We start from the raw sequence: 24078 nt of genomic DNA, 5'->3' as shown, positions 1-24078 counted from the left end.
ACAGCTTAAACACATGCAACAACTCTACATGTAGGTCTGTGGATGTGGATTTGAAGCCTAGTCACCCCTACTTTAGCTCTCTGACATTGGAGAAGTTAATCACGTTAATCTGAGCCTTAGCATTCTCATCTGTAAACAAAGGACAATAGTTTTTAGTTTGTTTTGACAGTTAAATGTGATGAGAGTTATCTGGCTTTGTAAATGGCAAATGTCTCTAGAATTTTGTTAGTACAGTTATAATTTCTTCCTTCTACTAAGTTTTTCTTTTTTTTGCGTTTGTGTGTGTGTGTGTGTGTGTGTGTGTGTGTGAGATTACAAAGCCCTTGGGGCAAAGGCACACCTCAGGATCCCCAAACTTCCCACAGATATCTATCTCATCTCTTTCAGGAGGACTTTTGATTCCATGAAAATCCAAACACTCATTCAGTACAGATGCATAATTTCAAGTTATTCAAAAGCAAAGGATATATTGGTGATATTACACCCTTTGTGGATTTAGGCGTTATTTTAGTCGCCAGCTAATCAGTTCAGTTCAGTCGCTCAGTCGTGTCTGACTTTTTGTGACACCATGAAACGCAGCATGCCAGCCTCCCTGTCCATCACCAACTCCTGGAGTTCTCTCAAACTCATGTCCATCGAATCAGTGATGCCACTCAGCCATCTCATCCTCTGTCATCCCCTTCTCCTCCTGCCCCCAATCCCTCCCAACATCAGAGTCTTTTCCAAGGAGTCAACTCTTCGCATGAGGTGGCCAAAGTACTGGAGTTTCAGCCTCAGCATCATTCCTTCCAAAGAAATCCCAGGGCTGATCTCCTTCAGAATGGACTGGTTGGATCTCCTTTCAGTCCAAGGGACTCTCAAGAGTCTTCTCCAACACCACAGTTCAAAAGCATCAATTCTTCGGTGCTTAGCCTTCTTCACAGTCCAACTCTCACATTCATACATGACCACAGGAAAAACCATAGCCTTGACTAGACAGACCTTTGTTAGCAAAATAATGTCTCTGCTTTTGAATATGCTATCTAAGTTGATCATAACTTTTCTTCCAAGGAGCAAGTGTCTTTTAATTTCATGGCTACAATCACCATCTGCAGTGATTTTGGAGCCCAAAAAAATAAAGTCTGACACAGTTTCCACTCTTTCCCCATCTATTTCCCATGAATTGATGGGACCGGATGCCATGATCTTCATTTTCTGAATGTTGAGCTTTAAAGCAACTTTTTCCCTCTCCACTTTCAATTTCATCAAGAGACTTTTTAGTTTCTCTTCACTTTCTGCCAGAAGGGTGGTGTCATCTGAATATCTGAGGTTATTGATATTTCTCCCAGCAATCTTGATTCCAGCTTGTGTTTCTTCCAGTCTGACATTTCTCATGATGTATACTGCATATAAGTTAAATAAGCTGGGTAACAGTATATACCCTTGACCTACTCCTTTTCCTATTTGGAACCAGTCTGTTGTTCCATGTCCAGTTCTAACTGTTGCTTCCTGGCCTGCATACAGATTTCTCAAGAGACAGGTCAGGTGGTCTGCTATTCCTTTCTCTTTCAGACGTTTCCACAGTTTATTGTGATCCACACAGTCAAAGGCTTTGGCATAGTCAATAAAGCAGAAATAGATGTTTTTCTGGAGCTCTCTTGCTTTTTCCATGATCCTGTGCATGTTGACAATTTGATCTCTGGTCCCTCTGTCTTTTCTAAAACCAGCTTGAACATCAGGGAGTTCACGGTTCATGTGCTGCTGAAGCCTGGCTTGGAGAATTTTGAGCATTACTTTACTAGCATGTGAGATAAGTGCAATTGTGTGGTAGTTTGAGCATTTTTTGCATTGCCGTTCTTTGGGATTGGAATGAAAACTGACCTTTTCCAGTCCTGTGGCCACTGCTGAGTTTTCCAGATTGGCTGGCATATTGAGTACAGCACTTTCCCAGCATCATCTTTCAGGATTTGAACTAGCTCCACTGGAATGCCATCACGTCGAGTAGCTTTATTCATAGTGATGCTTTCTAAGGCCCATTTGACTTAACATTCCAGGATGTCTGACTCTAGATGAGTTATCACACCATCGTGATTATTTGGGTCATGAAGATCTTTTTTGTACAGTTCTGTGTATTCTTGCCACCTCTTCTTAATATCTTCTGCTTTTGTTAGGTCCATACCATTTCTGTCCTTTATCGAGCCCATTTTTGCTGAAATATACCCTTGCTATCTCTAATTTTATTGAAGAGATCTCTAGTCTTTCCCTTTCTGTTGTTTTCCTCTATTTCTTTGCATTGATCACTGAAGAAGGCTTTCTTTTCTCTTGCTATTTTTCGGAACTCTGAATTCAGATGCTTATATCTTTCCTTCTCTCCTTTGTTTTTTTCTTTCTTCTTTTCACAGCTATTTTAAGTCCTCTCCAGACAGCCATTTTGCTTCTTTTCATTTCTTTTCCATGGGGATGGTCTTGATCCCTGTCTCCTGTCACATGTCACGAACCTCATTCCATAGTTCATCAGGCACTCTATCTATCAGATCTAGGCCCTTAAATCTATTTATCACTTCCAGTGTATAATCATAAGGGATTTGATTTAGGTCATACCAGAATGGTCTAGCAGTTTTCCCTACTTTCTTCAATTTTAGTGTGAATTTGGTGATAAGCGGTGCTTTCTTAATAGCTCTCAAGGTTTTTAGAGCCAATTATATTTTTGGCTCTACTCACTGAGTCTGCAGTGGAAAGAACATAACATATGTAAGCCACTGGGGGTCCTGGTCCTCATCCTCTGTGAACATGATTGACTTTGTGATTTAGTTGAAGTCATGTAACCTCTCTGTGATGCCAAGCAGGACTCCATGGAGCTCCTGGACACAGAAGCCATTCAAATAGTCACTAATCAAGGAAGGGAAAGGATGCAGAGAAAAGGGGGAATCAGTCAAGAAAAAAAAGGCAGCCTTGGGGTAGATCCTGGTTCCCCATCATGGTATGCACATAAGAATATCTTTGAGCTAGTCCACAGAACGAAAACCTCAACCAAATGAAAACATGTTTCAGAGAAGAGGTCCCAGTTTGATGACCACAAGAAGCTCAGCAGGAGACAATCTGAGGCCAAATAAAAAGCACAGAAACTCCCATTCACCAGAGAAACAAAAAAATAATAAAATATCTAGTAATAAACCCACCTAAGGAGACATAGAAAGGCAATGCCAAAAAACACTAAAACTACCACGCAATTGCACTCCTCTCACATGCTAGTAAAGTAATTCTCAAATTTCTCCAAGCCAGGCTTCAGCAATATGAGAAGAGTGAACTTCCTGATGTTCAAGCTGGTTTTAGAAAAGGCAGAGGAACCAGAGATCAAATTGCTAACATCCACTGGATCATGGAAAAAGCAAGAGAGTTCCAGAAAAACATCTATTTATGCTTTATTGACTATGCCAAAGCCTTTGATTGTGTGGATCACAGTAAACTGTGGAAAAGTCTGAAGGATATAGGAATACCAGACCACCTGACCTGTCTCTTGAGAAATCTGTATGCAGGTCAGGAAGCAACAGTTAGAACTGGACATGGAAAAACAGACTGGTTCCAAATAGGAAAAAAAAGTATGTCAAGGCTGTATATTGTCACCCTGCTTATTTAACTTATATGCAGTGTACATCATGAGAAACGGCTGGACTGGAAGAAACACAAGCTGGAATGAGATTGCCCGGAGAAATATCAATAACCTCAGATATGCAGATGTCACCACCTTTTTGGCAGAAAGTGAAGAGAAACTAGAAAGCCTCTTGAAGAAAGTGAAAGTGGAGAGCGAAAAAGTTGCCTTAAAGCTCAACATTCAGAAAACGAAGATCATGGCATCCGGTCCCATCACTTCATGGGAAATAAATGGGGAAACAGTGGAAATAGTGTAAGATTTATTTTATTGGGCTCCAAAATCAGTGCAGATGGTGACAGTAGCCATGTAATTAAAAGATGCTTACTCCTTGGGAGAAAACTCATGACCAATCTAAATAGTATATTCAAAAGCAGAGACATTACTTTGCTAACTAAGATCCATCTAGTCAAGGCTATGGTTTTTCCTGTGGTCATGTATGGATGTGAGAGTTGGACTGTGAAGAAGGCTGAGCACCGAAGAATTGATGCTTTTGAACTGTGGTGTTGGAGAAGACTCTTGAGAGTCCCTTGGATGGCAAGGAGATCCAACCAGTCCATTCTGAAGGAGATCAGCCCTGGGATTTCTTTGGAAGGAATGATGCTGAGGCTGAAACTCCGGTACTTTGGCCACCTCATGCAAAGTGTTGACTCATTGGAAAAGACTCTGATGCTGGGAGGGATTGGTGGCAGGAGGAGAAGGGGACGACAGAGGATGAGATGGCTGAATGGCATCACTGACTCGATGGACGTGAATCTGAGTGAACTCCGGGATTTAGTGATGGACAGGGAGGCCTGGCATGCTGCGATTCATGGGGTCTCAAAGAGTCAAACACGACTGAGTGACTGAACTGAATTTGAACTGAAAGAGACAAAATAACTGTACACAGAAAACTATAAGTTTCTGTTTATTTCTGATAAAATAAACCAAAGATGACATGAACAGATGCGGAGATATTCCATATTCCTGGATTGGAAGAATCAATATTGTGAAAATGGCTATGCAACATATGCAACCTATAGATTTAATGTGATCCTTATCAGATTACCAAACACTTTTTTAACAGAACTAGAATAAAACATTTCACAATTCATATGGAAGCACCAAAGATTCTGAATAGCCAAAGTAATCTTGAGAAAGATGAATGGAGCTGGAAAAGTCAACCTTCCTGACCTCAGCCAATGCTACAAAGCTACTGTCATCAAGACAGTATGGTACTGACACAGAAACAGAAATATTGACCAATGGAACAATATAAAAAGCCCAGAGATAAACCCATATACCTATGGGTACCTTATTTTTGACAAAGGAGTCACAGATATACAATGGGTCAAATATGGCCTCTTCAATAAAGGAAAACTGTGGAGCTGTATGTAAAACAATGAAATTAGAGCACTTCTTAATACCATACACAAAGATAAACTCAAAATGAATTAAAAACCTAGATGTAAGATCAGAAACTATAAAAACTCTTAGAGGAAAACATAGGAAGAACACTCAATGACATAAATTACAGCAAAGTACTCTATGACCCACCTCCTAGAGTAATGGAAATAAAAGCAAAAATAAACAAGTGGGGCCGAATTAAACTTAAAAGTTTTTGTTCCACAAAGGAAGCTATACACAGAGTGAAAATACAACCCTCAAATGGAAGAAAACAATAGCAAATGAAACAACTGATAAAGGATTAATTTCCAAAATGTATAAATAGCTCAAGCAAGTCAATGCCTAAACAACAACAACAACAACAACAACAACAAACAATCAAATAATGTGAAACTACTTAAACAGAGATTTCTCCAAAGAAGACATGAAGATGGCTAACAAGCACATGAAAAGATGCTCAACACTGCTTATTATTAGAGAAATGCAAAGCAAAACTACAATAAGGTATCACATTATTCAGAATGGCCATTATAAAAAAATCTATAAACAATGCTGGAGACAGTGTGGAGAAAATGGAACCATCTTCCACTGTTGGTGAGAATGTAAATTGACACAGCCACTGTGGAAGGCAGTATGTAGATTTCTTAAAAAACTAGGAATAAATCCATCATATGACCCAGTAAACTCATTATGAGGCATAAACCCCGAGGAAACCAAATTTGAAAAAAAAAAAAAAAAAGTACCTAATGTTCATTGCAGCATTGTCTTCAATATCTAGAATATGGAAGCAACCTAGATGTCCATTAACATATGAATTGATAAAGAAGCCATAGTACATCTATACAGTGGAATATTAAGTTCAGTTCAGTCGCTCACATAGCCATAAAAAGAAATGCATTTGAGTCAATTCTAATCAGGTAGATGAACCTAGAATCTACTATACAGAGTGAATATCATATGCTAACACATATATATGGAATCTAGAATGATGGTACTGATGAAATTATTTGCAGGACAGCAGTGGAGACACATACATAGAGAACATACTTATGGATACAGGGCAAGGGGACAGGAAAGAGAGGATGAGATGTATGGAGAGAGCAATATAGAAACACATAACTACATATAAAATAGATAACCAAAGGCAATTTGCTGTATGACTCAGGGAACTGAAAACCAGGGCTCTATAACAATGTAGAAGGGTGAGAGTGGAGGGATATGGGAGGGAGGTTCAAGAGGGAGTGGATAAATGCATACCTATTGCTGATTCATGTTGATGTATGTCAGAAACCAACACGACTGTGTAAAGCAATTATCCTTCAATTAAATATATATATATATATATTTATTTATTTATTTATTTTTAAAGCCCAGAAACTCATAGGAATTCGTCTGAAGCCAGGTTAAAGGAATGCAAGCTCTGCACACACTCTGACCATTATCAACAACCATGCTCTTGAACCATTGCTATAAAACTCTTTACCAAATCCCACCCACCCTGGGCTGGGACAGAGAGTTTTCCAGGGCATGAGCCCGCTGTGTCTCCCTTCACCTGACAAAGCAATAAAATATAGTTTTATTTTATTGTTATGTATTCTTCTCTACAACATCCATAACTCTATGAATCAATTCAGCACATGTGCACAGAGCCGAGTTTTTGGCATCACCTGGGCTGCAGCATTTGTTTTACACACGTGGTGGTGATTGTATTTGGATATAAAGAACAGCAACAATTGCCCTCTTTAACTCCTAGAAACAATATGAAAATCAGATCAAATGGTGGATAACCAAGCATGCTGCCTGTTTGAAAGCACCTCTGCAGGAGGGAATTGTTTTTAAAAAATACTTTTTGGTTATATCAGAGGCTCCACGGGTAACCATCATGTCCCCAGACCAGACAGCCCCTTCCAGAACACAGCACAGACACTGAACATAAGGTGGATTATAGTTCTACAGGATAAATCAGCACAGAGCTTCCCTCCCAAGGAATATCAGAGCCTACTCTAGTCTCTAGATCATTATCCATATGATTTTTGGATGCAGCATTGAAATAAAAAATGTTGTCAAAAGCACTTCAATGGCAAACGGACTTATACTGGAATTGTAATGCTTAATTATATTTTTTATAGCAAAATTTATCTGTTCAAATGTGTCTTTTATAAAAAGTTCATCAGTGAAGACCATTCTAGTCTTCTTAATTGAACTTTTAATTAGTCCACGGAGATTATTTTAAATGTTTCCTTTGATTATGTGTTGAGTACTGTAACTTGTTGCCCCACAGTAATAGGAGAATTGACATTTCCCTCCTTATCTCCCTTCAAGCATTCAGATAAGGATAATTTCATTAGTTCCTATCTAAATGATATTTCAGATCTAGGCCCTAGAGCTAAGAAAAATGTTTTTAATAGGCTGCACCATTTAATCTATTCATGTAGACAAATTGGATTAATCAAAATATTTTAAAAGACTTTAAAATCTATAATCATTAACAATAAAAGTATTCTTTAGCATTTTCTTTGCAAAAGACAAATCATATTATGAGAAAAATTGCAAGTGACATTCAGAAGACAAGTTTGAGCTCTTGTCAATCTCTAGTGAGTTTCCCAAGGGGAAATATCAATTGCATGCTCTTTCTTTTTATCTTTAGATAGTTGCTTCCCTATCTAAATAGTTATTTATTCTGTTCAGTTCAGTTCAGTTCAGTCACTCAGTCATGACCGACTCTTTGCAACCCCATGAATCACAGACACGCTAGGCCTCCCTGTCCATCACTAACTTCCAGAGTTTACTCAGACTCATGTCCATCAAGTCAGTGATGCCATCCTGCCATCTCATCCTCTGTCGTCCCCTTCTCCTCCTGCCTCCAATCCCTCCCCATATCAGAGTCTTTTCCAATGAGTCAATTCTTCACATGAGGTGGCCAAATTACTCCTTCAGAATGGACTGGTTGGATCTCCTTGTAGTCCAAGGGACTCTCAAGAGTCTTCTCCAGTACCACAATTCAGAAGCATCAGTTCTTCAGGGCTCAGCTGACTTCACTGTCCAACTCTCACATTCATACATGACCACTGGAAAAACCATAGCCTTGGCTAGACGGACCTTTGTTCTGTAGCTCAAACTAATTAGTGTTTTTATAAGAAAAAAGTATCTTGAAGTTGTAATATTCTTCTAAGATAAAAGAAATGCATTTGAGTCAATTCTAATCAGGTAGATGAACCTAGATCTACTATACAGAGTGAATATCATATGCTAACACATATATATGGAATCTAGAATGATGGTACTGATGAAATTATTTGCAGGACAGCAGTGGAGACACATACATAGAGAACATACTTATGATACAGGGCAAGGGGACAGGAAAGAGAGGATGAGATGTATGGAGAGAGCAATATAGAAACACATAACTACATATAAAATAGATAACAAAGGCAATTGCTGTATGACTCAGGGAACTGAAAACCAGGGCTCTATAACAATGTAGAAGGGTGAGAGTGGAGGGATATGGGAGGGAGGTTCAAGAGGGAGTGGATAAATGCATACCTATTGCTGATTCATGTTGATGTATGTCAGAAACCAACATGACTGTGTAAAGCAATTATCCTTCAATTAAATATATATATATATATATATTTATTTATTTATTTATTTTAAAGCCAGAAACTCATAGGAATTCATCTGAAGCCAGGTTAAAGGAATGCAAGCTCTGCACACACTCTGACCATTATCAACAACCATGCTCTTGAACCATTGCTATAAAACTCTTCACCAAATCCCACCCACCCTGGGCTGGGACAGAGAGTTTTCCAGGGCATGAGCCCGCTGTGTCTCCCTTCACCTGACAAAGCAATAAAATATAGTTTTATTTTATTGTTATGTATTCTTCTCTACAACATCCATAACTCTATGAATCAATTCAGCACATGTGCACAGAGGCCGAGTTTTTGGCATCACCTGGGCTGCAGCATTTGTTTTACACACGTGGTGGTGATTGTATTTGGATATAAAGAACAGCAACAATTGCCCTCTTTAGCTCCTAGAAACAATATGAAAATCAGATCAAATGGTGGATAACAAAGCATGCTGCCTGTTTGAAAGCACCTCTGCAGGAGGGAATTGTTTTTAAAAAATACTTTTTGGTTATATCAGAGGCTCCACGGGTAACCATCATGTCCCCAGACCAGACAGCCCCTTCCAGAACACAGCACAGACACTGAACATAAGGTGGATTATAGTTCTACAGGATAAATCAGCACAGAGCTTCCCTCCCAAGGAATATCAGAGCCTACTCTAGTCTCTAGATCATTATCCATATGATTTTTGGATGCAGCATTGAAATAAAAAATGTTGTCAAAAGCACTTCAATGGCAAACGGACTTATACTGGAATTGTAATGCTTAATTATATTTTTTATAGCAAAATTTATCTGTTCAAATGTGTCTTTTATAAAAAGTTCATCAGTGAAGACCATTCTAGTCTTCTTAATTGAACTTTTAATTAGTCCACGGAGATTATTTTAAATGTTTCCTTTGATTATGTGTTGAGTACTGTAACTTGTTGCCCCACAGTAATAGGAGAATTGACATTTCCCTCCTTATCTCCCTTCAAGCATTCAGATAAGGATAATTTCATTAGTTCCTATCTAAATGATATTTCAGATCTAGGCCCTAGAGCTAAGAAAAATGTTTTTAATAGGCTGCACCATTTAATGTATTCATGTAGACAAATTGGATTAATCAAAATATTTTAAAAGACTTTAAAATCTATAATCATTAACAATAAAAGTATTCTTTAGCATTTTCTTTGCAAAAGACAATCATATTATGAGAAAAATTGCAAGTGACATTCAGAAGACAAGTTTGAGCTCTTGTCAATCTCTAGTGAGTTTCCCAAGGGGAAATATCAATTGCATGCTCTTTTTTTTTATCTTTAGATAGTTGCTTCCCTATCTAAATAGTTATTTATTCTGTTCAGTTCAGTTCAGTTCAGTCACTCAGTCATGACCGACTCTTTGCAACCCCATGAATCACAGCACGCTAGGCCTCCCTGTCCATCACTAACTTCCAGAGTTTACTCAGACTCATGTCCATCAAGTCAGTGATGCCATCCTGCCATCTCATCCTCTGTCGTCCCCTTCTCCTCCTGCCTCCAATCCCTCCCCATATCAGAGTCTTTTCCAATGAGTCAATTCTTCGCATGAGGTGGCCAAATTACTCCTTCAGAATGGACTGGTTGGATCTCCTTGTAGTCCAAGGGACTCTCAAGAGTCTTCTCCAGTACCACAATTCAGAAGCATCAGTTCTTCAGGGCTCAGCTGACTTCACTGTCCAACTCTCACATTCATACATGACCACTGGAAAAACCATAGCCTTGGCTAGACGGACCTTTGTTCTGTAGCTCAAACTAATTAGTGTTTTTATAAGAAAAAAGTATCTTGAAGTTGTAATATTCTTCTAAGATTCATGTGATTGTGTCAAACATGTCAAAATTGCCTGTGATGATGAAATATGGGAAGTTTTGCATTGTGATGAATCATTAAAAATCTATGAAATGCAACTGTCAAATTGCATATACATGGTAATTCACTTCAGTCATGTATGACTTTTTTGACCCTAGGGACTGTAGCCTGCCAGGCTCCTCTGTCCATGAGATTCTCCAAGGCAAGAATACTGGAGTGTGTTGTCATGCCCTCTTCCAGGGGTTCTTCTCAATCTAGAGATCAAATTCAAGTCTCCTGCAGAACAGGTGTTTGTTTTTTTTGTTGTTGTTGTTGTTGTTGTTTTTTTTTTTTTTACCACTAGTGCCACCTAGGAAGCCCCTTGAATTGCCTAGGAAACACTAAATCAAATGGCATAATTAAATATTAATGACTTGTAGAGTGGAATGTGTAAATACATTTAATTATATTTTGCTTTGTTTTGACTTAGGGCTGAAATGTTAACCATGAAATCAGGGAACAGTTTGGGTTCAAATTTCTATAAAAAAAATATTTGAGTAAAAGTATTTGACCACAAAATCTGTACTTAAAATTGAATGCCATGACTTAAAGAATAAATGTAAGACATGGCACTACAAAATTCTTAAAAGAGAACATAGGCAAAACATTAGCTGACATAAATCATGACAATGTTTTCTTCAGTCTCCCAAGGTAATAGAAATAAAAGCAAAAATAAACAAATGGGACCTAATCAAATTTATAAGCTTTTGTACAGTAAAGGAAACAATAAATAAAATAAAGCTCATATAATAATAATAATAAAACCATCAAAAATTGGGCAGAAGACCTAGATAGACATTTCTTCAAAAGATACAGATGGCCAACAGGCACACGAAAAGTTATTCAGCATTGCTAATTATCAGATAAATTTAAATAAAAAAATACAACATGATAGGCACCTCCCCAAACCACTCAGAATGGCTATATTTACAAAGTCTACAAATAACAAATGACAGAATAGGGTTCAGAAAAGGGAACCATTCTACATTGTTGATGAGAATGTAAGTTGGTGTACCTACTAAGGAAAACAGTATGGATCTTCCTCAAAAAACTAAAAGTAGAGTTACTATCAGTTCCATTCAGTTCAGTCACTCAGTCATGTCTGACTCTTTGCGACCCCATCAATCACAGCACGCTAGGCCTCCCTGTCCATCACCAGTTCCAGGAGTTCACTCAGACTCACGTCTATCGAGTCAGTGATGCCATCCAGCATACTCATCCTCTGTCATCCCCTTCTCTTCCTGCTCCCAATCCCTTCCAGTATCAGAGTTTTTTCCAATGAGTCAACTCTTTGCATGAGGTGGCTAAAGTACTGGAGTTTCAGCTTTAGCATCATTCCTTCCAAAGAAATCCCAGGGCTAATCTCCTTCAGAATGGACTGGTTGGATCTCCTTGCAGTCCAAGGTACTCTCAAGAGTCTTCTCTAACACCACGGTTCAAAAGGGTCAATTCTTCAGCACTCAGCTTTCTTTATAGTCCAACTGTCACATCCATACATGACTACTGGAAAACCATAGCCTTGACTAGACGGACCTTTGTTGGCAAAGTAATGTCTCTGCTTTTGAATATGCTATCTAGGTTGGTCATAACTTTTATTCCAAGGAGTAAGAGTCTTTTATTTTCATGGCTGCAGTCACCATCTGCAGTGATTTTGGAGCCCCCAAAAATAAAGTCTGACACTGTTTCCAGTGTTTCCCTGTCTATTTCCTATTATGCAATTCCTTTCCTGAGTGAAAGAAAACTATAACTAGAAAACATACATACACCCCAGTGTTCATTGCAACCTTATTTACAATATCAAAGACATGGTAGCAACATGAATGTCCATCAACATAGGAATGTATAAAGAAGTATGGTACATCTATACAATGGAATATTACTCAACCATTCTAAAGAATGAAATAATGCCTTTTGCAACAACTTGGATGGACATAGAGATTATCATATTAAGTGAAGCAAACTAGAAAGAGAAAGACAAATCTGATATGTTACAACCTAAATGTGGAATTTAAACTATAACTCAAATGATGTTGTCTATAGAACAGAATCAGATTTGCAGACATAGAGAACAGACCTTTGGTTGCCAAGAGAAGGGGATGTGGTGGTGGCATAGGGATGGAGTGGGAATTGGAGATTAGCAGATAGAAACTATTATGCATAAGATAAACAACAAGGTCCTACTGTATAGCACAAGGGATTATATTCAATATCTTGTCATAAACCATAATAGAAAAGAATATATATTGAAAACGTTTTTGTTATGGTTTATAACAAGATATTGGATATATACAATATATGAATATATTAAAAAGCATATATATATTCTTTCAATATAAATATCCATTATGGTTTATAACAAGATATTAAATATAATCTCACATATTATATAAATATATTGTATATAAGTATTAAATATTATAATATATATTTATATATATTTAACACATACATATATTTATTTAAAAATATATAATGGTTATTTTAAAGCCTTTAAAATAAGTATACATTTTACGGGCTACCCTGGTATCTCAGACTGTAAAGAATCTGCCTGCAATGCCAGAGACCTGGGTTCAATCCCTTGTTTGGGAAGATCCCTTGTAGACAGGTATGGCAACCCACTCCAGTATACTTGCCTGGAGAATTCCATGGACAGAGGAGTTTGGTGAGCTACAGTCCATGGGGTCGCAAAGAGTCAGACACGACTGAGCGACTAAGCACAAGCATACATTTTATGGAACCTTCTATATGAGAAATCAAGGGTGAACATAAAATGGAAAAACTTAAAATGTATGTAGGGCTTCCCTGGTGGCTCAGATGGTAAAGAATCTGCCTGCAATGTGGGAGACCTGGGTTTGATCCCTGGGTTGGGAAAAGGGAATGACTACCTACTGCAGTACTCAGACCTGGAGAATTCCATGAACAGTGTAGTCCGTGGGGCCACAAAGAGTTGGGCACGACTGAGAGTCTTTTGTTTCACTTCACTTCACTTCGTTTCACTTAAGGGAGAGCCGACATGATAATATAAATCTTAGAATAATCTCTACTATATTTTCTAAATTTCATTTATTACAAAAACTTAGTAGAAAAGAAACTGTATGCTAGGCACACAGTTCTGTACGTTTTTCATGACTAACATACTACATAAAAATATCCTTCCTTGTAGAGGCTCAGAAGCATCACTATAAAGTCTGATTGCTCATATTATCTTGATGCCTCAAAATAAAACCTCTAAATTTTTAGCCTGTATAGTTGTTGGCTCTTTTTTAGGGTATTTCTTTTCCTAGCTATTCTCTTTATGATTAAAAGCTTTATCCTTTAGAGTGGAGACAAATTTGTCTAGATAAGCGTTTTTAGAACAACCTACACAAATTTTATTGCTACATGCAGACAACCTCCCTGGATGTGGATCTTCTGTGCCTAGGTTGCACTGATACCAAAGTTGCTGTTGCAGCAACACCTTCTTGGTCCCCCCAACAACTTGAAGCTCTGGAAACTATATTTATTTGTAATTTCCACACGTGAGGATTTACTTGAGAGGCACGGAAGGGTGGAAGGGTTATAGCAGACACCACCAAGACTATGTAGTTGCCAAAATATGTTTTAAATGTTGCATCAATCAATCTCCTTGAAATTATCAATACAAATTAATCCTTGAGCTCATTTGTTCACTTTTCTATCAGAAAATTTGGCACTAAAATGTGCCCAGCACTAAATCCATGTTTCCATTTTCTGTGTCGTATAGCCTAAACACAGGTCTGGTGGAATACCAGACTACCTGACCTGCCTCTTGAGAAATCTATATGCAGGTCAGGAAGCAACAGTTAGTACTGGACATGAAACAATGGACTGATTCCAAATAGGAAAAAGAGCATGTCAAGGCTGTATATTGTCATCCTACTTATTTAACTTATATGTAAAGCACATCATGAGAAAAGCTGGACTGGGAGAAACACAAGCTGGAATCAAGATTGCCGGGAGAAATATCAATAACTTCAGATAATGCAGATGACATCACCCTTATGGCAGAAAGTGAAGAGGAACTAAAGAGCCTCTTGATGAAAGTGAAAGAGGAGAGTGAAAAAGTTGGCTTAATGCTCGACATTCAGAAAACTAGGACCATGGCATCTGTTCCCATCACTTCATGGCAAATAGATAGGGAAACAGCGGAAACAGTGGCTGACTTTATTTTTCTTGGCTGCAAAACCACTGCAGATGGTGATTGCAGCCATGAAATTAAAAGACGCTTACTCTTTAGAATGAAAGTTATGACCAACCTAGACAGCATATTAAAAAGCAGAGACATTATTTTGTCAACAAAAGTCCATCTAGTCAAGGCTATGGTCATCTATGGATGTAAGAGTTGCACTATAAAGAAAGCTGAGAGCTGAAGAATTGATGCTTTTGAACTGTGGTGTTGCAGAAGACTCTTGACAGTCCCTTGAACTGCAAGGAGATTCAACCAGTCCATTCTAAAGGAGATCAGTTTTGGGTGTTCATTAGAAGGGCTGATGTTGAAGCTGAAACTCCAATACTTTGGCCACTTGAAGTGAAGAGCTGACTCATTAGAAAAAACCCTGATGCTGGGAGGGATTGGAGGCAGGAGGAGAAGGGGATGACAGAGGATGAGATGGCTGGACATGAAGAATTCAGTGTCAATGGACATGGGTTTGGGTGGACTCTGGGAGTTGGTGATGGACAGGGAGGCCTGGTGTGCTGTGGTCCATGGGGTCGCAGAGTCAGACTTGACTGAGCGAATTAACTGAACTGAACTGTAGCCTAATCGATTAATGTCGTTAATTTACATCACCCCTATATGTTAGGAGTTCTGGAAATACAGAAAGTACAGTGCTCTAAGGTAGAGAGTAGTCCTTCTCATTGCTCAGCATTAATCTTACATCATCTAAAATATTTCAGGGACAAATATCTGTAATATATTTATGTCTTCTGTTTCTTATTTTAAATACATCAGCTGAAAATATTTCTCATCTAAGTGTATGAAGTTTTATTTTAAGTTAGAGAGGTGAGAAGTGAAAAGAAGAAAGAAGAGGAGAAAGAAAGAGAGACAAGAAGGAAGTCATGCCTATGCCTCTGCTTCCATCTTGCTAAAAATGAATCTCTTGAGGAGCAGGAATTTTGGATATGCCCCTGGAAAAAATACTGGGGACACAGGGCATCTTTATGTAAATACAAACCACTGCTACTTCTGAGAAGATTAAATGATCTCTTAGTTTGTCTTTAAGTCAAAGTCACTTAATTTTATCACCTAGAAAGTATCTAGGAGATTTCTGCCAGGTCATGTGAGCAGAATATGTGCTACTCGTTCTGTATGTATGCAGTGTGTGTCGGACCTCTTTTTTATATGAAGCATTATATTCTTCATATAAACAGACATGCAAGTCCAGAATATGTTCTCAAGGCAGAATGTAAAACTTTAGTTGAGTTCATTGTGGTACTAATTATAGTAGCCACAACATGGATGCAACTTAAATGTCCACTGACAAATGACTGGATAAAGATGTATTCTATATATACGGTGAAGTATTACTCAGCTGTAAAAAAAAAAAAAAGGATGGACTAATGTGATTTGCAGCAACATGGATAGACCTAGAGATTATTATACTAAGTATAGTAAGCCAGACAAGGACAAATATCATATGATATTATTTATATGTGGAATCTAAAAAGATAACACAAGCGAATTTATGGAACAGACACACATACAAAGAGAAAACCAACTTATGGTTACTAAAGGGGAAAGGAGAGAGGAGAGGGATAAACTAGCAGTTTGGAATAACATATCAGTTCAGGTCAGTCACTCAGTCATCTCCGACTCTACGATCCCATGCACTGTAGCACTCCAGGCCTCCTTGTCCATCACCAACTACCGGAGTTTATTAAACGCATGTCCATTGAGTCGGTCATCCCATCCAGCCATCCTCAGTCGTCCCCTTCTCCTCCTGCCCCCAATCCCTCCCAGCATCAGAGTTTTTTCCAATGAGTCAGTTTTTCGCGTGACCAAAGTACTGGAGTTTCAGCTTTAGCATCAGTCCCTTCAGTGAATACCCAGGACTGATCTCCTTTAGAATGGACTGGTTGGATCTCCTTGCAGTCCAAGGGACTCTCAAGAGTCTTCTCCAACACCACAGTGCAAAAGCGTCAATACTTTGGCGCTCAGCTTTCTTTCTAGTCCAACTGTCACATCCATACATGACTACTGGGAAAAACATAGCCTTGACTAGACAGACCTCTGTTGGCAAAGTCGTGTCTCTGCTTTTTAATGTGCTATCTAGGTTGGTCATAACTTTCCTTCCAAGGAGTAAGCATCTTTTCATTTCATGGCTGCAATCACCATCTGCAGTGATTTTGGAGCCCAAAAAAACAAAGTCTGACACTGTTTTCACTGTTTCTCCATCTATTTGTTGTGACGTGATGGGACCAGAGGCCATGATCTTCATTTTCTGAATGTTGAGCTTTAAGCCAAGTTTTTCACTCTCCTCTTTCACTTTCCTCAAGAGGATCTTTAGTCCCTCTTCACTTTCTGCCATAAGGGTGATGTCAGCTGCATATCTGAGGTTATTGATATTTCTCCCGGAAATCTTGATTCCAGCTTGTGCTTTTACCAGCCCACGTTTCTCATGATGTACTCTGCATATAAGTTAAATAAGCAGGGTGACAAAATACAGCCTTTACGTACTCCTTTTCCTATTTGGAACCAGTCTGTTGTTCCATGTCCAGTTCTAACTATTGCTTGCTGACCTACATATAAGTTTCTCAAGAGGCATATACACACTGTATAATATAAAATAGGTGACCAACAAGGACCTACTGTATAGCACAGAGAACTATACTCAGTATATTATAATGATCTACAAGGGAAAAATATCTGAAAAAATACACACACACACACACGTGCACATATATGCATACATGCTTTGCATGCTCAGTTGCTCAGCTGTGTCCAGTTCTTTGTGATTTCATGGACTGCAGCTCATCAGGTCCCTTGCCCATGGTATTTACCAGGTAAAAATATTGGAGTGGGTTGCTGTTCCCTTCTCCAATATATCTGAATCATAATGTTGTACACTTGGAACATAACAGTTTAAGCCAACTACATTTCAATTAAAAGAAAACACTTTCAAGTTGAAAATAAAACGTGTTGCTATAATAATACAGGCAAACAGGAAGCAATCCCAAATAATTCTTGGGTTTGTGATAAGCAAGTTAACTATTGTTAGAACGGCAAACAAATGTATGGCAAGTTTGTGGGCACTCTGAAAATATGAAGAAAATGTAAAATAACATAACAATTCTCATCTTCTTGGAGACAGCTCTTTTATTTATAACTTGACTACTAAATGACACATATAGTATGTAACATAGTCAAAACAATATACAGAGTAAAGATGAGCATTATCTCATAAACTAAATGTTCCTAAAGCTATTTTATATTTTGAAAAATACTTGAGATATTTGAGAATGAAAACAGTGGACCAATTTGAAATGTATTCATTGGTATAGAAACTAAGTTGAAACATACAAAATAGAAAAACAAAACTGAAATCACATTTGCTTAAATCATAATCACTGGTTATTTTTAAGTATCACTAAATTCAAATACTGTTTCAAATTCTTTAATATTCTGAAAACTAAAATACTCAACATACTGATTTCCCTTCCTATCAGAAAGTGGGGGTGTTCCTAGGATTTCATGAGCCCAAATGATGTAAAATGAAGAAGCAGTTACTTTAGGACACATTCTGTCAATAAATACACAAAATAAATCGATGTAAAGTAGAGATGATAACACAGTCCAAAGCCGTGTTGGATCAATGTTGAGACTCTGTGCTTTGTTCCTAGGGAAGAAACTTGGTTGCTTCAGGTGCAGTTGTTGTGTTAGCCACTCAGTCGTGTCCAACTCTTTGCAACACCATGGACTATAGCCAACCAGGCTCGTCTGTCCATGGAATTCTCCATGCAAGAATACTGGAGTGGGTTGCCATTACTTTTTCCAGGGGATCTTCCTGACACAGAAATCAAACCTGGGTTTCATGTATTGCACGCAGATTATTGACCATGTGGGCTTCAAATCAAATGCTGAAAAATGCTATTTTATGTCTTTTTCATAAAAGTAAACATGCTCTTTGGATTTCTTCTTCTTAGGAAAAAACAAGCGTTAAAGTGGGTCTTTCATAAGAGCTATGTTATAGAAAGCAAACTTTCAAAATGAGGGTTATCTGTGTTACTCTGAGAGACCAGAACCTTATATGATGAATTTTGAACCAATTGTGACACTACAAAGCTTATGAAAATAGCTAATATCCTCAGTCAGAGTTGGCATTCTAGGAAAATCTTACATTTAATTTCAGTAACAAGTAAAATTAACACAAATAAATCAGTTAGTAAGGGTAGAACTTAGATAAAATTATTTTCCATTTTGAGATTTAGTTTTTCCCTAAGGTCTTTATCCAAGTTGGTTAAAATTTAACTGAAATCCAGTTTCCCCTTCATCATATTTTACATTAGTGATGTTTTATACTGATGATACTTCTGTCTGCCTTTCCAGAGGCCACATGAACACATATTCAAAAGGGAAAACAATGTTTTCCTAAAATGTTCAAAAAACATCATGGTGAGAATTGTATTCAGGAGGCCCAGAGGGTTCACATTTGTGTTCTGTGAAATATGGTAGTTGAGGTATAATTTTTAGTTAATGATTTGTTTGGCTGGAGAATAGAGTGCTTGTTGAAAGATTAATAAATATTCAACAAGATAAAATATTCAACACAGAGGGATAAATGGACAAAGAATACAGAAATGGAGAGGAAGAGAAATAGCTTCTTAAGCGTTATACAACTCTGTCTACTGTTGAGCATCTGCAACATGGAAAGAGGAACCAAACACAGCACATTGAGAGTTGTGTTTTCTTTTTTTAATCAATAGGCCAAGTAAATATAACTTAAATATATTTTATCTTTTTAGAGTTTAAAAGCTAAATAAGAATGGTGGACCATTAATTGAAACAAAATTATATTGATGTGTGTTTATTTTATTTAAAATAAGTAACTATGTTAGATTGGTTCAAGATGGCAGAGTAGAAGGATGTGAGCTCATCTCTTCCTGCAAGAGCACCATAATCACAACTAATTATTGAACAACCACTGACAAGAGGATGCTAGAACTCACCAAAATGGAAAAAGATACTGCATGCCTAAAGACAAAGAGAAGTCACAGTGAGATGGTAAGAAGGATGCAATTGTGATAAAATTAATCCCATTCCTGCCAGCTGGGTTACTCACAAACTGAAGAACAGAGAAACAAAAGAAGTTATGCTACTGTTATAAAGGTTTTAAGCCCTATGACAGGCTCCCCAGGCTGGGGGACTAAGGATTCCCAGGGAATCTGATTTTGAAGGCCATGGGAATTTGATTGCATGACTTCCACAGACTGTGAGAAACAGAGATGCCACTCTTAGAGAGCACACACAAAATCTTGTGCACACAAAGATGCAGAGGAAAGGAGCAGTGACACCACAGGAGATAGAACCAGACCTACCTGCTAGTGTTTGAGCGTCCTGCAAAGTTATGAGGCAGTAGTGGCTCACTGCAGGGACAAGAATATTGGGAGCAGCAGTGCTGGAAGCGTCCATTAGTGTGGTCCCTAACGGAGGATGCAATTAGCCCTTTTGGAGAACTTGTAGAGTCAAGGTCAGGGTAACTACAGGCCAAAAAACTAATAGGGAAGGAGCACAGACTCACTTGGCAGTGTGTGTGGGGTACTATTGGATAAAACTGTACTGAGCACAACCCTGTCTATCAGAGAAAGACCCAGTTTCTCCCACTGATAGTCTCTCACATAAGGAGGCTTCACAAGTTCCTTAGATAGCCTCATCCACCAGAGGGCAAACATAAGAAGCAAGAACTACAATTCCATAGCCTCCAGAATGAGAACCACAATCACAGAAATTTAAACAAAATGAAAATACAAAAGATTATGTCATAGAGGAAGAAATAAGGTAAGACTCCAGAAAAACAACTAAACAAAATGGAGATAGTCAATCTTCCAGAGAAAGAATTCAGAATAACGGTAGTGAAGATGATCCAGGATCTCAGAAAAAGAATACAGAAAATGCAAGAAATATTTACCAACGACCTAGAAGAACTAAAGAAGAAGCAAACAGAGATGAAAAAAAAAAAATACACTGGAAGGAGTCAATAGAAGAACAACTGAGCAGAATAATGGATGAGTGACCTGGAAGACAGAATGATTGAAAACACTGTGGCAAAACAGAATATAGAAGAAAGAATGAAAATAGATGAACACAGACTAAGAGACCTGTGGAATACCAAACATATCAACATTCACATTATAGGCATTCCCATAAGGAAAAAAGAAAGTATTTGAGGAAATATTTGAAAAAAATAACAGTTGAAAACCTCCCTAAACATGGGAAAAGAGATAATCAATCAAGTTCAAGCAGCGCAGAGAGACACAGGCAGGATAAACCCAAAGAGAAGCACAGCAAGAAACAAAGCAACAGACCAAGAGACACTGACAAAATTAAGGACGAAGATAAAATAGTTAAAAAAAGAAGGGTAAAGTGACAAATAACCTACAACGGGATTCCCTTAAGTTTTTCAGCTGATTTCTCAACGGAAACTCTGTAAGACAGAAGGGAGTTGCACAGTACATGTAAAGTTATGAAAGGGAACAACTACAACCAAGAATATTCTAGCCAGCAAGACTCTCATTCAGATTTAATGGGGAAATCAAAAGTTTTACAGATAAACAAAATTAAGAGAATTCAACACCACCAAACCAGCTCTATAACAAATGCTAAAGGAACTTTTCTAGGCTGGAAATACAGAGGAGGAGAAGACCTGCAAAAATAAATGCAAAACAATTAAGGAAATGGTACTTGGATCATACATATCTGTACTTACTTTAAATTTAAATCAATTAAATGCATCTGCCAAAAGACATAGACTGGTTAGGTGGATATGAAAGGAAGACCCAAAAACATGCTGTCTACAAGAGACCCACCTCAGACCTAGGGACACTTACAGACTGAAAGTATGGGGCTGAGAGAAGATATCCACACAAATGGAAATCCAATGAAAGCTGGAGTAGTAGCAATAATCTTATCAGAAAATATAGGTTTTAAAACAAAGATTGTTATAAGAGACAAAAAAGGACAACATAATGAGCAAAAAATAAATCCAAGAAGAAGATATAAAAATAATGATACATTAGACTGCTGCTGCTAAGTCGCCTCAATCGTGTCCGACTCTGTGTGACCCCATGGACAGCAATCCACCAGGCTCCTCCATCTCTGGGATTCTCCAGGCAAGAACACTGGAGTGGGTTGCCATTCCCTTCTCCAATGCATGAAAGTGAAAAGTGAAAATGAAGTTGTTCAGTCCAGCTCGATTCTTAGTGACCCCATGGACTGCAGCCTACCTACCAGGCTCCTCCACTCATGGGATTTTTCAGGCAAGAGTACTGGAATGAGTTGTCATTGCCTTTTCTGGGTAGATTAAATGGACTTAATTGATATTTATCAAGCATTCTATCCAAAACAGCAGCCTAGACATTTTTCTCAAGTGAACAAAAAACATTCTCCTTAATTGACCACATTTTGAAGGCCACAAGGTGAGCCTTGTGGAAATTTAAGAAAATTGAAATCATATCAAGAATCTTTTTGTGATCACAACGCTATGAGATTGGAAACAATCTACAAAAATAACTATAAAAACACAAACATATGGTGGCTAAACAATGTGCTTCTAAACAATCAATGAATCACTGAATAAAAAAAGAGGAAATCAGGTTCGATACAGGATACAGGATGCTTGAGGCTGGTGCACTAGGATGACCCAGAGATGGTATGGGAAGGGAGGTGGGATGGGGGTTCAGGATACTAGAAGAAACTAAAGACCTATATATAGAAAACTATAAACACTGATGAAAGAAATCAAAGAGGACACTAATAGATGGAGAAATATACCATGTTCATGGATCGGAAGAATCAATATAGTGAAAATGAGTATACTACCCAAAGCAATTTACAAATTTAATGCAATCCCTGTCAAGCTACCAGCCCACATTTTTCACAGAACTAGAACAAATAATTTCAAGATTTGTATGGAAATACAAAAAACTCGAATAGCCAAAGCAATCTTGAGAAAGAAGAATGGAACTGGAGGAATCAACTTGCCTGACTTCAGGCTCTACTACAAAGCCACAGTCATCAAGACAGTATGGTACTGGCACAAAGACAGACATATAGATCAATGGAACAAAATAGAAAGCCCAGAGATAAATCCACACACATATGGACACCTTATCTTTGACAAAGGAGGCAAGAATATACAATGGAGTAAAGACAATCTCTTTAACAAGTGGTGCTGGGAAACTGGTCAACCACTTGTAAAAGAATGAAACTAGATCACTTTCTAACACCGTACACAAAAATAAACTCAAAATGGATTAAAGATCTAAATGTAAGATCAGAAACTATAAAACTCCTAGAGGAGAACATAGGCAAAACACTCTCAGACATAAATCACAGCAGGATCCTCTATGATCCACCTCCCAGAATTCTGGAAATAAAAGCAAAAATAAACAAATGGGATCTAATTAAAATTAAAAGCTTCTGTACAACAAAAGAAAATATAAGCAAGGTGAAAAGACAGCCTTCTGAATGGGAGAAAATAATAGCAAATGAAACAACTGACAAACAACTAATCTCAAAAATATACAAGCAACTTCTGCAGCTCAATTCCAGAAAAATAAATGACCCAATCAAAAAATGGGCCAAAGAACTAAATAGACATTTCTCCAAAGAAGACATACGGATGGCTAACAAACACATGAAAAGATGCTCAACATCACTCATTATTAGAGAAATGCAAATCAAAACCACAATGAGGTACCACTTCACACCAGTCAGAATGGCTGTGATCCAAAAATCTGCAAGCAATAAATGCTGGAGAGGGTGTGGAGAAAAGGGAACCCTCCTACACTGTTGGTGGGAATGCAAACTAGTACAGCCACTATGGAGAACAGTGTGGAGATTCCTTAAAAAATTGCAAATAGAACTACCTTATGACCCAGCAATCCCACTTCTGGGCATACACACGGAGGAAACCAGAATAGAAAGAGACACATGTACCCCAATGTTCATCGCAGCACTGTTTATAATAGCCAGGACATGGAAACAACCTAGATGTCCATCAGCAGATGAATGGATAAGAAAGCTGTGGTACATATACACAATGGAGTATTACTCAGCCGTTAAAAAGAATTCATTTGAATCAGTTCTGATGAGATGGATGAAACTGGAGCCAATTATACAGAGTGAAGTAAGCCAGAAAGAAAAACACCAATACAGTATACTAACACATATATATGGAATTTAGGAAGATGGCAATGACGACCCTGTATGCAAGACAGGAAAAAAGACACAGATGTGTATAACGGACTTTTGGACTCAGAGGGAGAGGGAGAGGGTGGGATGATTTGGGAGAATGGGAATTCTAACATGTATACTGTCATGTAAGAATTGAAT

Source organism: Capra hircus, chromosome 4 (genome assembly GCF_001704415.2).
Source record: "Capra hircus breed San Clemente chromosome 4, ASM170441v1, whole genome shotgun sequence".
Classification (NCBI taxonomy): domain Eukaryota; kingdom Metazoa; phylum Chordata; class Mammalia; order Artiodactyla; family Bovidae; genus Capra; species Capra hircus.
The sequence above is the reverse complement of the archived record's forward strand: the minus strand, read 5'-3'. Positions refer to the sequence as shown.